This window comes from Mixophyes fleayi, chromosome 12 (assembly GCF_038048845.1).
Source record: "Mixophyes fleayi isolate aMixFle1 chromosome 12, aMixFle1.hap1, whole genome shotgun sequence".
NCBI classification, from domain to species: domain Eukaryota; kingdom Metazoa; phylum Chordata; class Amphibia; order Anura; family Limnodynastidae; genus Mixophyes; species Mixophyes fleayi.
The window spans coordinates 84,685,383-84,698,363 of record NC_134413.1 but is presented as its reverse complement, the minus strand read 5'-3'; the positions used below and the strand labels follow the sequence as shown (position 1 = coordinate 84,698,363).

General features: G+C 44.8%; 2 protein-coding genes across 2 annotated transcripts in view; one reads left to right on the top strand and one right to left on the bottom strand.

Moving 5' to 3' along the window:
- Window positions 1-12,981, top strand: part of THBS3 (thrombospondin 3) — a 113,832-nt gene that overhangs the window by 7,106 nt on the left and 93,745 nt on the right. The gene's annotated exons all lie outside the window — the stretch shown is intronic.
- Window positions 1-12,981, bottom strand: part of RUSC1 (RUN and SH3 domain containing 1) — a 31,018-nt gene that overhangs the window by 9,017 nt on the left and 9,020 nt on the right. The gene's annotated exons all lie outside the window — the stretch shown is intronic.

The window sequence follows — 12,981 nt, the reverse complement described above, 5'->3', positions numbered from 1 at the left end:
CCCACTCACTAGGCCGTATTCTGACACCTGCCTTAGTCTACATAGAAGTCAATGTAATTATGTCTCATGTTCTCAGTACAAGGGAACATCATCACCTGTTGACGGCTGCACAGTGTATGCTCTAAATTACTATAAAGACCACGGGAACCCACAAAGCGGCCACGGAGAAGAACGATTGGTAAACAACGATTTCTGCAGACCACTGATAACAAAAAGGAGGATTCAACACCCCTAAATAGAAGCACAAATTCACCCCCGGACTATGAAAAAACGGAGGCACCATGACACTGAAAACAATATTAATTTAGCTGTATGGCCCCATACTGAGGGAAAGCAACAGGTGAACTTGTGGATGAATCGTTCCACTCTGATCACCAATATTTTGGGGGTAACCACAGCACTAAGTAACTGCCCTCTGATACAGTGCCCCCGAGTGGTCTCGTCCCTGAGCTGACTAAATATTAAGAGGTTCATATATATATATATATATATATATATATACACTATATGGAGAGACACATAATATACAGCGGGTATAATGTGTAGGGCCATGGAGTACATACAGAGATATATAGTGCATAGGGGGTATATGATAGTACAGTATACAGAGGTATATAGCATATAATGCGATATGTGGCAGGGCAGTACAGTACATACAGGGGTATATATTGGGGTATATTACAGTACATACAGGATATATAGTATATATTGGGGTATATGGCAGTACAGTACATACAGGGGTATATAGTATATATTGGGGTATATGGCAGTATAGTACATACAGGATATATAGTATATATTGGGATATATGGCAGTACAGTACATACAGGATATATAGTATATATTCGGATATATGGCAGTATAGTACATACAGGATATATAGTATATATTGGGGTATATGGCAGTACAGTACATACAGGATATATAGTATATATTGGGGTATATGGCAGTACAGTACAGGATATATAGTATATATTGGGGTATATGGCAGTACAGTACATACAGGATATATAGTATATATTGGGGTATATGGCAGTACATACAGGATATATAGTATATATTGGGGTATATGGCAGTACAGTACATACAGGGGTATATAGTATATATTGGAATATATGGCAGTATAGTACATACAGGATATATAGTATATATTGGGGTATATGGCAGTACAGTACATACAGGATATATAGTATATATTGGGGTATATGGCAGTACAGTACATACAGGATATATAGTATATATTGGGGTATATGGCAGTATAGTACATACAGGATATATAGTATATATTGGGGTATATGGCAGTACATACAGGGGTATATAGTATATATTGGGATATATGGCAGTACAGTACATACAGGATATATAGTATATATTGGGATATATGGCAGTACAGTACATACAGGATATATAGTATATATTGGGGTATATGGCAGTACAGTACATACAGGATATATAGTATATATTGGGGTATATGGCAGTACAGTACATACAGGATATATAGTATATATTGGGGTATATGGCAGTACAGTACATACAGGATATATAGTATATATTGGGGTATATGGCAGTACATACAGGATATATAGTATATATTGGGGTATATGGCAGTATAGTACATACAGGATATATAGTATATATTGGGGTATATGGCAGTACAGTACATACAGGATATATAGTATATATTGGGGTATATGGCAGTACAGTACATACAGGATATATAGTATATATTGGGGTATATGGCAGTACAGTACATACAGGATATATAGTATATATTGGGGTATATGGCAGTACAGTACATACAGGATATATAGTATATATTGGGGTATATGGCAGTACAATGGGGTATATGGCAGTACAGTACATACAGGATATATAGTATATATTGGGGTATATGGGAGTACAGTACATACAGGATATATAGTATATATTGGGGTATATGGCAGTACATACAGGGGTATATAGTATATATTGGGATATATGGCAGTACAGTACATACAGGATATATAGTATATATTGGGGTATATGGCAGTACAGTACATACAGGATATATAGTATATATTGGGGTATATGGCAGTACAGTACATACAGGATATATAGTATATATTGGGGTATATGGCAGTACAGTACATACAGGATATATAGTATATATTGGGGTATATGGGAGTACAGTACATACAGGATATATAGTATATATTGGGGTATATGGCAGTACAGTACATACAGGATATATAGTATATATTGGGATATATGGCAGTATAGTACATACAGGATATATAGTATATATTGGGGTATATGGCAGTACATACAGGATATATACTATATATATAGGGGTATATGGCAGTACAGTACATACAGGATATATAGTATATATTGGGGTATATGGCAGTACATACAGGATATATAGTATATATAGGGGTATATGGCAGTACAGTACATACAGGATATATAGTATATATTGGGGTATATGGCAGTACAGTACATACAGGATATATAGTATATATTGGGGTATATGGCAGTACATACAGGATATATAGTATATATTGGGGTATATGGCAGTACATACAGGATATATAGTATATATTGGGGTATATGGCAGTACATACAGGATATATAGTATATATTGGGGTATATGGCAGTATAGTACATACAGGATATATAGTATATATTGGGGTATATGGCAGTACATACAGGATATATAGTATATATTGGGGTATATGGCAGTACATACAGGATATATAGTATATATTGGGGTATATGGCAGTACAGTACATACAGGATATATAGTATATATTGGGGTATATGGCAGTACATACAGGATATATAGTATATATTGGGGTATATGGCAGTACAGTACATACAGGATATATAGTATATATTGGGGTATATGGCAGTACAGTACATACACAGCTGGGAGATCTGTCACTCTGCAGCCCGGAGCACTAGCAGACACTGCATCCAGCCACTCATTGGCTGGCACACGTCATGTGACACTCAGTGTCCAATAACCATAACTTCCTACACTTCCACGTCTCTGAGGAGGCGGGGCCAGAGCCCTGTATTATCTGATTGTAACAATGTATCTAACTGCTATGTGTTATTATTATACAGTATCCCTCTCCCCTGTGTGTTATATTACTACAAGTATTATACACATACCTTTCACCCTATATATATATATATATATATATATATATATATATATATATCTGTGTCATCTTATACTATATGGTATATTTATCCATGTGTGTGTGTTGTACTATTCTCACTACTGTTAAGCACTTAACCATCTCCATACATATGTGTGTGTGTGTGTGTGTGTGTATTATACACTTTTCCCTCTCCTCCTATATCTATAATATATTATATATCTTTTATTTAACTCACCCATCTGTTTCTATTATATATTTATTATATATTATATTAGAATGGATGGGGAATAGTAGAGGGATATATTGGGGTAGGTAAGAGAGAATGGATGGGGAATAGTAGAGGGATATATTGGGGTAGGTAAGAGAGAATGGATGGGGAATAGTAGAGGGATATATTGGGGTAGGTAAGAGAGAATGGATGGGGAATAGTAGAGGGAGATATTGGGGTAGGTAAGAGACAATGAATGGGGAATAGTAGACAGAGGACTCGGGGGTAAGAGAGAATGGATGGGGAATAGTAGAGGGAGATATTGGGGTAGGTAAGAGAGAATGGATGGGGAATAGTAGAGGGAGATATTGGGGTAGGTAAGAGAGAACGGATGGGGAATAGTAGAGGGAGAGATTGGGGTAGGTAAGAGAGAACGGATGGGGGAATAGTAGAGGGAGAGATTGGGGGTAGGTAAGAGACAATGAATGGGGAATAGTAGACAGAGGACTCGGGGGGTAAGAGAGAATGGATGGGGAATAGTAGAGGGAGATATTGGGGTAGGTAAGAGAGAATGGATGGGGAATAGTAGAGGGAGATATTGGGGTAGGTAAGAGAGAACGGATGGGGAATAGTAGAGGGAGAGATTGGGGTAGGTAAGAGACAATGAATGGGGAATAGTAGACAGAGGACTCGGGGGTAAGAGAGAATGGATGGGGAATAGTAGAGGGAGATATTGGGGTAGGTAAGAGAGAATGGATGGGGAATAGTAGAGGGAGATATTGGGGTAGGTAAGAGAGAACGGATGGGGAATAGTAGAGGGAGATATTGGGGTAGGTAAGAGACAATGAATGGGGGAATAGTAGACAAAGGACTCGGGGGTAAGAGAGAATGGATGGGGAATAGTAGAGGGAGATATTGGGGTAGGTAAGAGAGAATGGATGGGGAATAGTAGACAGAGGGACATGGGGGGGTAAGAGAGAATGGATGGGGAATAGTAGACAGAGGACTCGGGGGTAAGAGAGAATGGATGGGGAATAGTAGAGGGAGAGATGTCAGGGAAGGTACGGGTAAATGGATGGGGAATAGTAGAGGGATATATTGGGGTAGGTAAGAGAGAATGGATGGGGAATAGTAGAGGGAGATATTGGGGTAGGTAAGAGACAATGAATGGGGAATAGTAGACAAAGGACTCGGGGGTAAGAGAGAATGGATGGGGAATAGTAGAGGGAGATATTGGGGTAGGTAAGAGAGAATGGATGGGGAATAGTAGACAGAGGACATGGGGGGTAAGAGAGAATGGATGGGGAATAGTAGACAGAGGACTCGGGGGTAAGAGAGAATGGATGGGGAATAGTAGAGGGAGAGATGTCAGGGAAGGTACGGGTAAATGGATGGGGAATAGTAGAGGGATATATTGGGGTAGGTAAGAGAGAATGGATGGGGAATAGTAGAGGGGATATATTGGGGTAGGTAAGAGAGAATGGATGGGGAATAGTAGAGGGATATATTGGGGTAGGTAAGAGAGAATGGAAGGGGAATAGTAGACAGAGGACTCGGGGTAAGAGAATGGATGGGGAATAGTAGAGGGAGATATTGGGGTAGGTACGGCTAAATGGATGGGGAATAGTAGAGGGAGATATTGGGGTAGGTAAGAGAGAATGGATGGGGAATAGTAGAGGGAGATATTGGGGTAGGTAAGAGAGAATGGATGGGGGAATAGTAGAGGGAGATATTGGGGTAGGTAAGAGACAATGAATGGGGAATAGTAGAGGGATATATTGTGGTAGGTAAGAGAGAATGGATGGGGAATAGTAGAGGGATATATTGGAGTAGGTAAGAGAGAATGGATGGGGGAATAGTAGACAGAGGACTCGGGGGTAAAGAGAGAATGGATGGGGAATAGTAGAGGGAGAGATGTCAGGGAAGGTACGGGTAAATGGATGGGGAATAGTAGAGGGATATATTGGGGTAGGTAAGAGAGAATGGATGGGGAATAGTAGAGGGATATATTGGGGTAGGTAAGAGAGAATGGAAGGGGAATAGTAGACAGAGGACTCGGGGGTAAGAGAATGGATGGGGAATAGTAGAGGGAGATATTGGGGTAGGTACGGCTAAATGGATGGGGAATAGTAGAGGGGAGATATTGGGGTAGGTAAGAGAGAATGGATGGGGAATAGTAGAGGGAGATATTGGGGTAGGTAAGAGAGAATGGATGGGGAATAGTAGAGGGAGATATTGGGGTAGGTAAGAGAGAATGGATGGGGAATAGTAGAGGGAGATATTGGGGTAGGTAAGAGAGAATGGATGGGGAATAGTAGAGGGAGATATTGGGGTAGGTAAGAGAGAATGGATGGGGAATAGTAGAGGGAGATATTGGGGTAGGTAAGAGAGAATGGATGGGGAATAGTAGAGGGATATATTGGGGTAGGTAAGAGAGAATGGATGGGGAATAGTAGAGGGAGATATTGGGGTAGGTAAGAGACAATGAATGGTGAATAGTAGACAGAGGACTCGGGGGTAAGAGAGAATGGATGGGGAATAGTAGAGGGAGATATTGGGGTAGGTAAGAGAGAACGGATGGGGAATAGTAGAGGGAGATATTGGGGTAGGTAAGAGACAATGAATGGGGAATAGTAGACAAAGGACTTGGGGGTAAGAGAGAATGGATGGGGAATAGTAGAGGGAGATATTGGGGTAGGTAAGAGAGAATGGATGGGGAATAGCAGACAGAGGACATGGGGGGTAAGAGAGAATGGATGGGGAATAGTAGAGGGAGAGATGTCAGGGAAGGTACGGGTAAATGGATGGGGAATAGTAGAGGGATATATTGGGGTAGGTAAGAGAGAATGGATGGGGAACAGTAGAGGGATATATTGGGGTAGGTAAGAGAGAATGAATGGGGAATAGTAGAGGGATATATTGGGGTAGGTAAGAGAGAATGTATGGGGAATAGTAGAGGGAGATATTGGGGTAGGTACGGGTAATTGGATGGGGAATAGCAGTTAGATATGGCAGTGGGATGCCGGTCTTTAACCCTCTCTTTGACGTGTTATCTCTACCTGACACGTGATGACCAGTGAGAGCTGGTTACCCCCTTACCTAGTCAGCTCTCAGATCTCTGGGACCCCTGCTATGTCTGTGCTCTATATGCAAATGATTTCAGGTGATAGGGAGGGTTCATAACCTGTGTCTGAAGTGTCCATCAAGGGGGCGCAGGGTGGTCCCTTCTCTCTGGTCAGCCTGGGGTGGGTCCTGTTCTTTGGAAAAAGCGGTGACAGCAGGACAGACATATCTGGAGTGTCTAGCAATGGGAGCAGCGCCCGGTAAGGGGGAGAAGAAGCCCCCACTGGGGACAGGCGGGGGCGGGAAGCTGGGGTACCAGGGCAGGAAACGGGGAAAGTCCAGGACTGAGTTTTGCGGTGAGAAAGGGTAAGACGGGCAAAGCGGCCGCATGTTAGTAGTGAGACAGATAAATAGATTGGAGGAGGGGGAAGCAGAGGCCCCAGCTCCATGGATCCAAAATATGAGGATCAAAAAGCATGAAGACATTGGAGATCATTGCCAGAAGTTAAGGGAGAGACAGGTAGAATGTGAGCGATGGTTCAGCCGTCACATAGAGGCACGTTGGAGGTAGGAGGCACATGTCACAGGCAGGAGGCACAGTCACGGTTGTGAGGTACAGACCATGGGTAAGTGTCACATAGAACACAGGTAGGAGGCACATGCCATGGGTAAGAGACATGTGTCACAGGCGGGATGTACACGTCACGAGTAGGAGCCACATATCACAGACAGAAGGAAGAGACCACGGGTATAAGGTGCATATGAGGCAGGAGGCACAGACCACAGGTATGAGGTGCATATGAGGCAGGAGGCACAGACCACAGGTATGAGGTGCATATGAGGCAGGAGGCACAGACCATGGGTGCGAGGTGCATATGAGGCAGGAGGCACAGACCACAGGTATGAGGTGCATATGAGGCAGGAGGCACAGACCACAGGTATGAGGTGCATATGAGGCAGGAGGCACAGACCACAGGTATGAGGTGCATATGAGGCAGGAGGCACAGACCATGGGTGTGAGGTGCATATGAGGCAGGAGGCACAGACCACAGGTATGAGGGCATATGAGGCAGGAGGCACAGACCATGGGTGTGAGGTGTATATGAGGCAGGAGGTACAGACCATGGGTAATGATATGTGTCACAGGCGGGAGGTACACGTCACGAGTAGGAGCCACATATCACAGACAGAAGGAACAGACCACGGGTATAAGGTGCATATGAGGCAGGAGGCACAGACCACAGGTATGAGGTGCATATAAGGCAGGAGGCACAGACCATGGGTGTGAGGTGTATATGAGGCAGGAGGCACAGACCATGGGTGTGAGGTGCATATGAGGCAGGAGGCACAGACCACAGGTATGAGGTGCATATGAGGCAGGAGGTACAGACCATGGGTGTGAGGTGCATATGAGGCAGGAGGCACAGACCACAGGTATGAGGTGCATATGAGGCAGGAGGCACAGACCATGGGTGTGAGGTGCATATGAGGCAGGGGGCACAGACCACGGGTGGGAGGCACACACAGGCACAGCCAGGACACAAGCATGAGGTATCGTAGTACCACAAGAGGTTGATGCAGGAGCGGGGCAGGTGAGGTTAGGCAGGAGGTAAGAGGTTTGGCAGGAAGCGGGGTGAGAGATGGAACAGTTAGTTTGACAAGATACAGTCACAAAGATCTTACAACCCATGTAGATAGTCCCATGCCCCTGAGTAAACCAGTATAAATGGTGGAGGCTGCGCTGGGCTGCAGTTATTATTAGTGCATTTCAGGAGTACATCCCCCGTAGTCAGACGGAACCGCTGTCACGTCAGTCAAGTCAGGAGTCTCAGTCACTTGTGCCACCAGGAGAAGACTTGGTCATTCCCACGGCTGGGAGATTAACACAATCATTGGATTGGCCACCACTGAGGGCCCTGGATTTGGTTGTGATACAATAGTGGCCCTCAGTCATTGATGCAAAGTTTTGCCATGAATACCACTAAGGTGGAACCTTCACCTTGTAACTGGCTATGTGGCTCAGTAGTAACAAGTGGCCCAGAGGGTATCAGGGAACACGCGGCAGTGTTAGACTGCACATTCTGAGTGCAGGAACCAGAGAGTGTTAGCTCCGGGGCACTCCCAGTTGCTTCAGAGGGGTTCTATTGGGCCCTGAAGGAGCATTTCTTCCTGGGAGTCCCACTCGGAGTCGAGAGTTGTCCTAGACCCCGGAACAAAGCTGTGGAAGTAAGTCTGGGTGGAAGATTTAGACAGTAGAGGACCCCAGTACAGACATAGTGTCACCGGTGCCAATGGAGGGCTGACACTGGATGCAAGTAGACAGGGGGCAAAGACGCCTATCACTGTAGTGAAGAGTGTTCTGATCCTTGTACATGGATAAGGCATCAGCCTGGATTGGTTAAAAGGGGACTTGTATACCCAACCCCCCACTTCCATCCCTGTGTGTAACACATCACTACTTTCTAATGGTGTGTATGTACTTAAAGGTACAGATCCTATTAGACCTTCATGAGCCAATGAACATCCTTACTAGCAAGATCCAGCTTACTCCTGGGAGATACCTGTTCCTTCTGCTTCTCTGTAACCATCGGATTTAGAGCTAGCACTTTAATTCATCCTCTGACTGTCCTGCATTGAGGCTAGCGATCTGTGTCAGCCATCTACTCGGTACCCAGCGGTATTGGTCCATTGTAAGAGGGCAGGGGGATTTAACCGGCGTAACCAGCAAAGAGGTGCTGCAGCAGCTATACTTTATCCATAAGTGTAAGTGGTTCGAGGTGCCGGTGACGACTGGTGGTGGACAATATGTTGGTCTACAGATAACACTCTCAGACATGGCTGATTTGTATAAGAGGTGTCAGTAGGAGCTGTCTTTGTTGGTTTGTTGCTGAAAATACAACAAATTTCCATCAAATGCGTTGGGGCGGAGTGGAAGAGTAAGCCCGTCCTTCACTGTTTTAGCTACTAGCATTGGTGGGATAAACCCTAGTGGTTGTCTGAAGATTTCATCTTCAGGAGACCAGATTCCTCCAGGACAGGAGGAACTGTAAAACAGGGGGACACAGAGTTTCTAATCACAATAGAAAGTCCATGGTGGATTGCAAGGTCCAGTGCCAGGAATAAGGCATTGAGATACTGCTTCCGGTAATGAATTAGTTGATGAGTTTGAAAATTAATCACCTCAACCTCCTCCAGGGGACCCCAGGTGGAGGGAGCTAGCAGTAGCCATGCTCAAGGAAATACCCAAACAACACCGAAAGCTGGACCTGTCAGGACCTCTCGGAACTCAACTCCCTCTTGCAGCAAACTGATTATGTCCCACTGCTGGAGCCAAAATCACCGGTTCCTTTAGACAAGGACTGTGCAACTTCCCCAAGGAAGCAACTGGAGGCTTTAGGAGCTAATGCATCCAGAGCAGATGCTTGTCCAGGTGAAGAGCAGCAAGGTGGTGCCATGACCTGCAGCACCCAGTAAACAAGTACCAGCCCTGTACTCAAGCTGGAGTATTTGTACCTTCCCAAAATCTAGAATAGTGTTGAGGACATTTATGGTAACCTGCAGGTGTTTTCAGATTTCATGGCCTACCAAAGATGGAATGGGTGAAGTGTTTGGTCTCCATAATGTCAGGTCGTGCAGTGGAGAATTATGGTAGAGTCGCCCCAGAGGACTGTGTAGACTATGATGTAGGTAGAGGTCCTCCTAAACTGTTATGTCTTCAATGTAGAGACTTAATGCAGTTATTTCAGGACTTATTCACCCATGCAGAGGTTTCCAACTAGCTGCTGTAATTCATGGTGAGATGGGTGGATGAAGTAATCGACCTATTTTGCAAGCAACAGCCGCTGGTGAGCACCACAGGTGAAGGAATGGGTGCTGGTCCAGAAACCTTCCACGTTGGGAGAAGATGTCTAGTTAGCACACTGGTCTGGGCAGAAAGCCCAAAAAGGACTGTGTGAGATCATGGGACTGCCACTCTAATCTTCCTATCCCTAGCAAATATTCACCTACCTACATCTTACAAGCCACAGTTCTCTCCTGTCCCTCGTAGCTATCAGAGGTCACTGGAGCCCCAGGATACAGAAAGTGCAAAAATTGCAGAAAAACAGTACACCTTAAAATGCAGGGTCCCACAGACAAAAGACCACAGACTAGTGCCACCAATCTGAATCTGGGAGCTCGACTTTCTTCCACAGAGACTGTTCCCAATTCCAGGCAGTCCAATCAAATGTGGTGAGAAAGTAAGCACCTCAGTGGAGAGATTCATTTCTGTGGGAAAGTTATCACCTCATCATCATCATCATCAGCTATTTATATAGCGCCACCAATTCCGCAGCGCTGTACGGAGAACGCAATCACATCAGTCCCTGCCCCATTGGAGCTTACAGCCCAAATACACACACACACACGGGTCACCTGCAGCTGGTCAAAGCATGACTCTGCAAAGAGAAGAACTGAGAGACTTTAGGGTCTCAATCACTGTGGTGAGCACCCACCTTGTTGTCTCTGTTGCTGTATTACTGCACTATTGGTGCACTACCTGCCACTCCTGCTTTCTTATTGGGAGGTGCTATAAGTCCACAGACTTCCTGGAGATTTTGGAGCAGCAGCTGGTATCATTTGATGGAGATGGTTAAGGGCAGTGCACCTACCATATAAACATGTTGAGTCATGCTGCGGTTTGGAGAAATCACATAGTGACCCATTACCTGACCTACTCGAGGATGCCAAAGTTGAAGGTAGTGTAGAAGAGGTTTGGTGCAGCAAACAGCTCTGTACCCCTCGGAACGAGCAGCTGCAGTCAGTCCTGTGGTTCTCTGAGGACTTGTACACAAGGAAACCAGGTAGAACTTTCATGGGTGATGCATCATGTTGAAACTGGTGACTATAAGTCGCTTACAGGAGATGCCAGAGTCAACTGTTATCCAGGCTTACAACGTCCATCAAAGGAGACAAGTCAATGCACACACTATAACCAGTTTAATGATGTGACCATATCTGATGTCTATCCCCTGCCTCTTATTAATGCTCGGTTAGATGAGATAGCAGGACCTGGGTACATTTCAGTCTTCAACTAGCGGAAAGGGTGCTGTCAGGTACCATTGACCCCAATCGCTCTTGAACGGTCAGCATTTATCACCACATTCTGAGGATCATGTTGTTTGGACGTTAAACGCGGCGGCCACCTTCCAGCACCTGGTCATCCACCTGCGTGCACGTAGACTGAGACATTTCACCCCTAACCCTAGCTAAGACCTGGGTGTCCATGAACAATAAATAGTGTTATGATAGATTAAGTGTGTCTAACCATCCAATTAGACAATTGCCAGATGGGATGAAAGAAAATAGTGTAGGGGAAACAGGTTAGGATAGAACCAGAGAAGGTAGAGATGATCTGAGGCTGCCATCAGCCGACGACCCAGAGGCAGGTACTAGCGTTTTTAGGGACTACAGGGTACTGCAGACAGTTTGTCCCTGAGAGAATTGTTGATCCCCTGACAGACCTCACTAAGAAATGGCCAAAGTGGACTGGACACTTGCCTGTGAGCTGAATTTTCAAACTGATGCGTCACATCAGCCAGGTGGGGTCAGATGGGCAGGAGGTGGGGTATGTCACAAATAAGAAGGAGTGTGTTAAAAAATCCTAATGTCAAAACCTTGGAGAGAGTTGTAGTACTTGAAAATAGAATGTCTTTATTACAAGCAAGGACAACACAGGTATTACTAGGTGCAGTCAATGGTTTAACCGAACACAGATAACAGCTGAATGAAGTAGATATTGTGCAGCTCTGCACAATTACAAGCGATAACAGGATTACCATGTTTAGCAGATGAAACAGGAGATGCTGGATATCATGCACAACAGGTTAACTGCAGGCACATAATCGCACAGGAAGAAAAGTCAGGCAAGCCAGGGTCAGAACTCAAGAGATCCACAATCAGAATAATACCAGGGAGAAGACAGGAGCAAAGTCAAACAAAGCCGGGTTCTGGGTCAAAAACAAAGGTGCAAAATGCTGGAAAAAATAGGAGTCAGATAATCAGGACCAGATCATAGGAGTTACTCAAAAAGACCAGCAGCAAAAACAAACAAACTGGCAACAGTCTGTTGGAAAGGGCAGTCTTAAAAATGCTAGACACAGGTGATCACGATCCAGATGAAGATGGCTTAACCCCTTGCAAGCAAGGGGAAACACCACTGGTAGCACAGAGGTACTGCAGGCCTAATTCACAATTAAGACTAACAGAGTGTTTGGTGACTGTGTAGGCGGTGAAAAAACTTCACCACTATTTGTATGGCCAACGTTTCACTGTGGTGACTGATCACAACCCTTTAAAGTGGCTGCAGCACACTTTAGGGTAGAATTGCAGACTGATGCGGTGGAGCCTTGCACTTCAGATTTATGACTTTCAAATTATCCACAAAGATAAAAATGCCCACAGCAATGTAAGAGTACTGTCCAGCAGGAAAAGTCTAGTAACCCTAAAGACTGTGGGGTCAGAAGAAGATCATGGCCCACTGGTGGCCCGCATAGACAAGTGTGCCTCTCACCTCCTCTACCC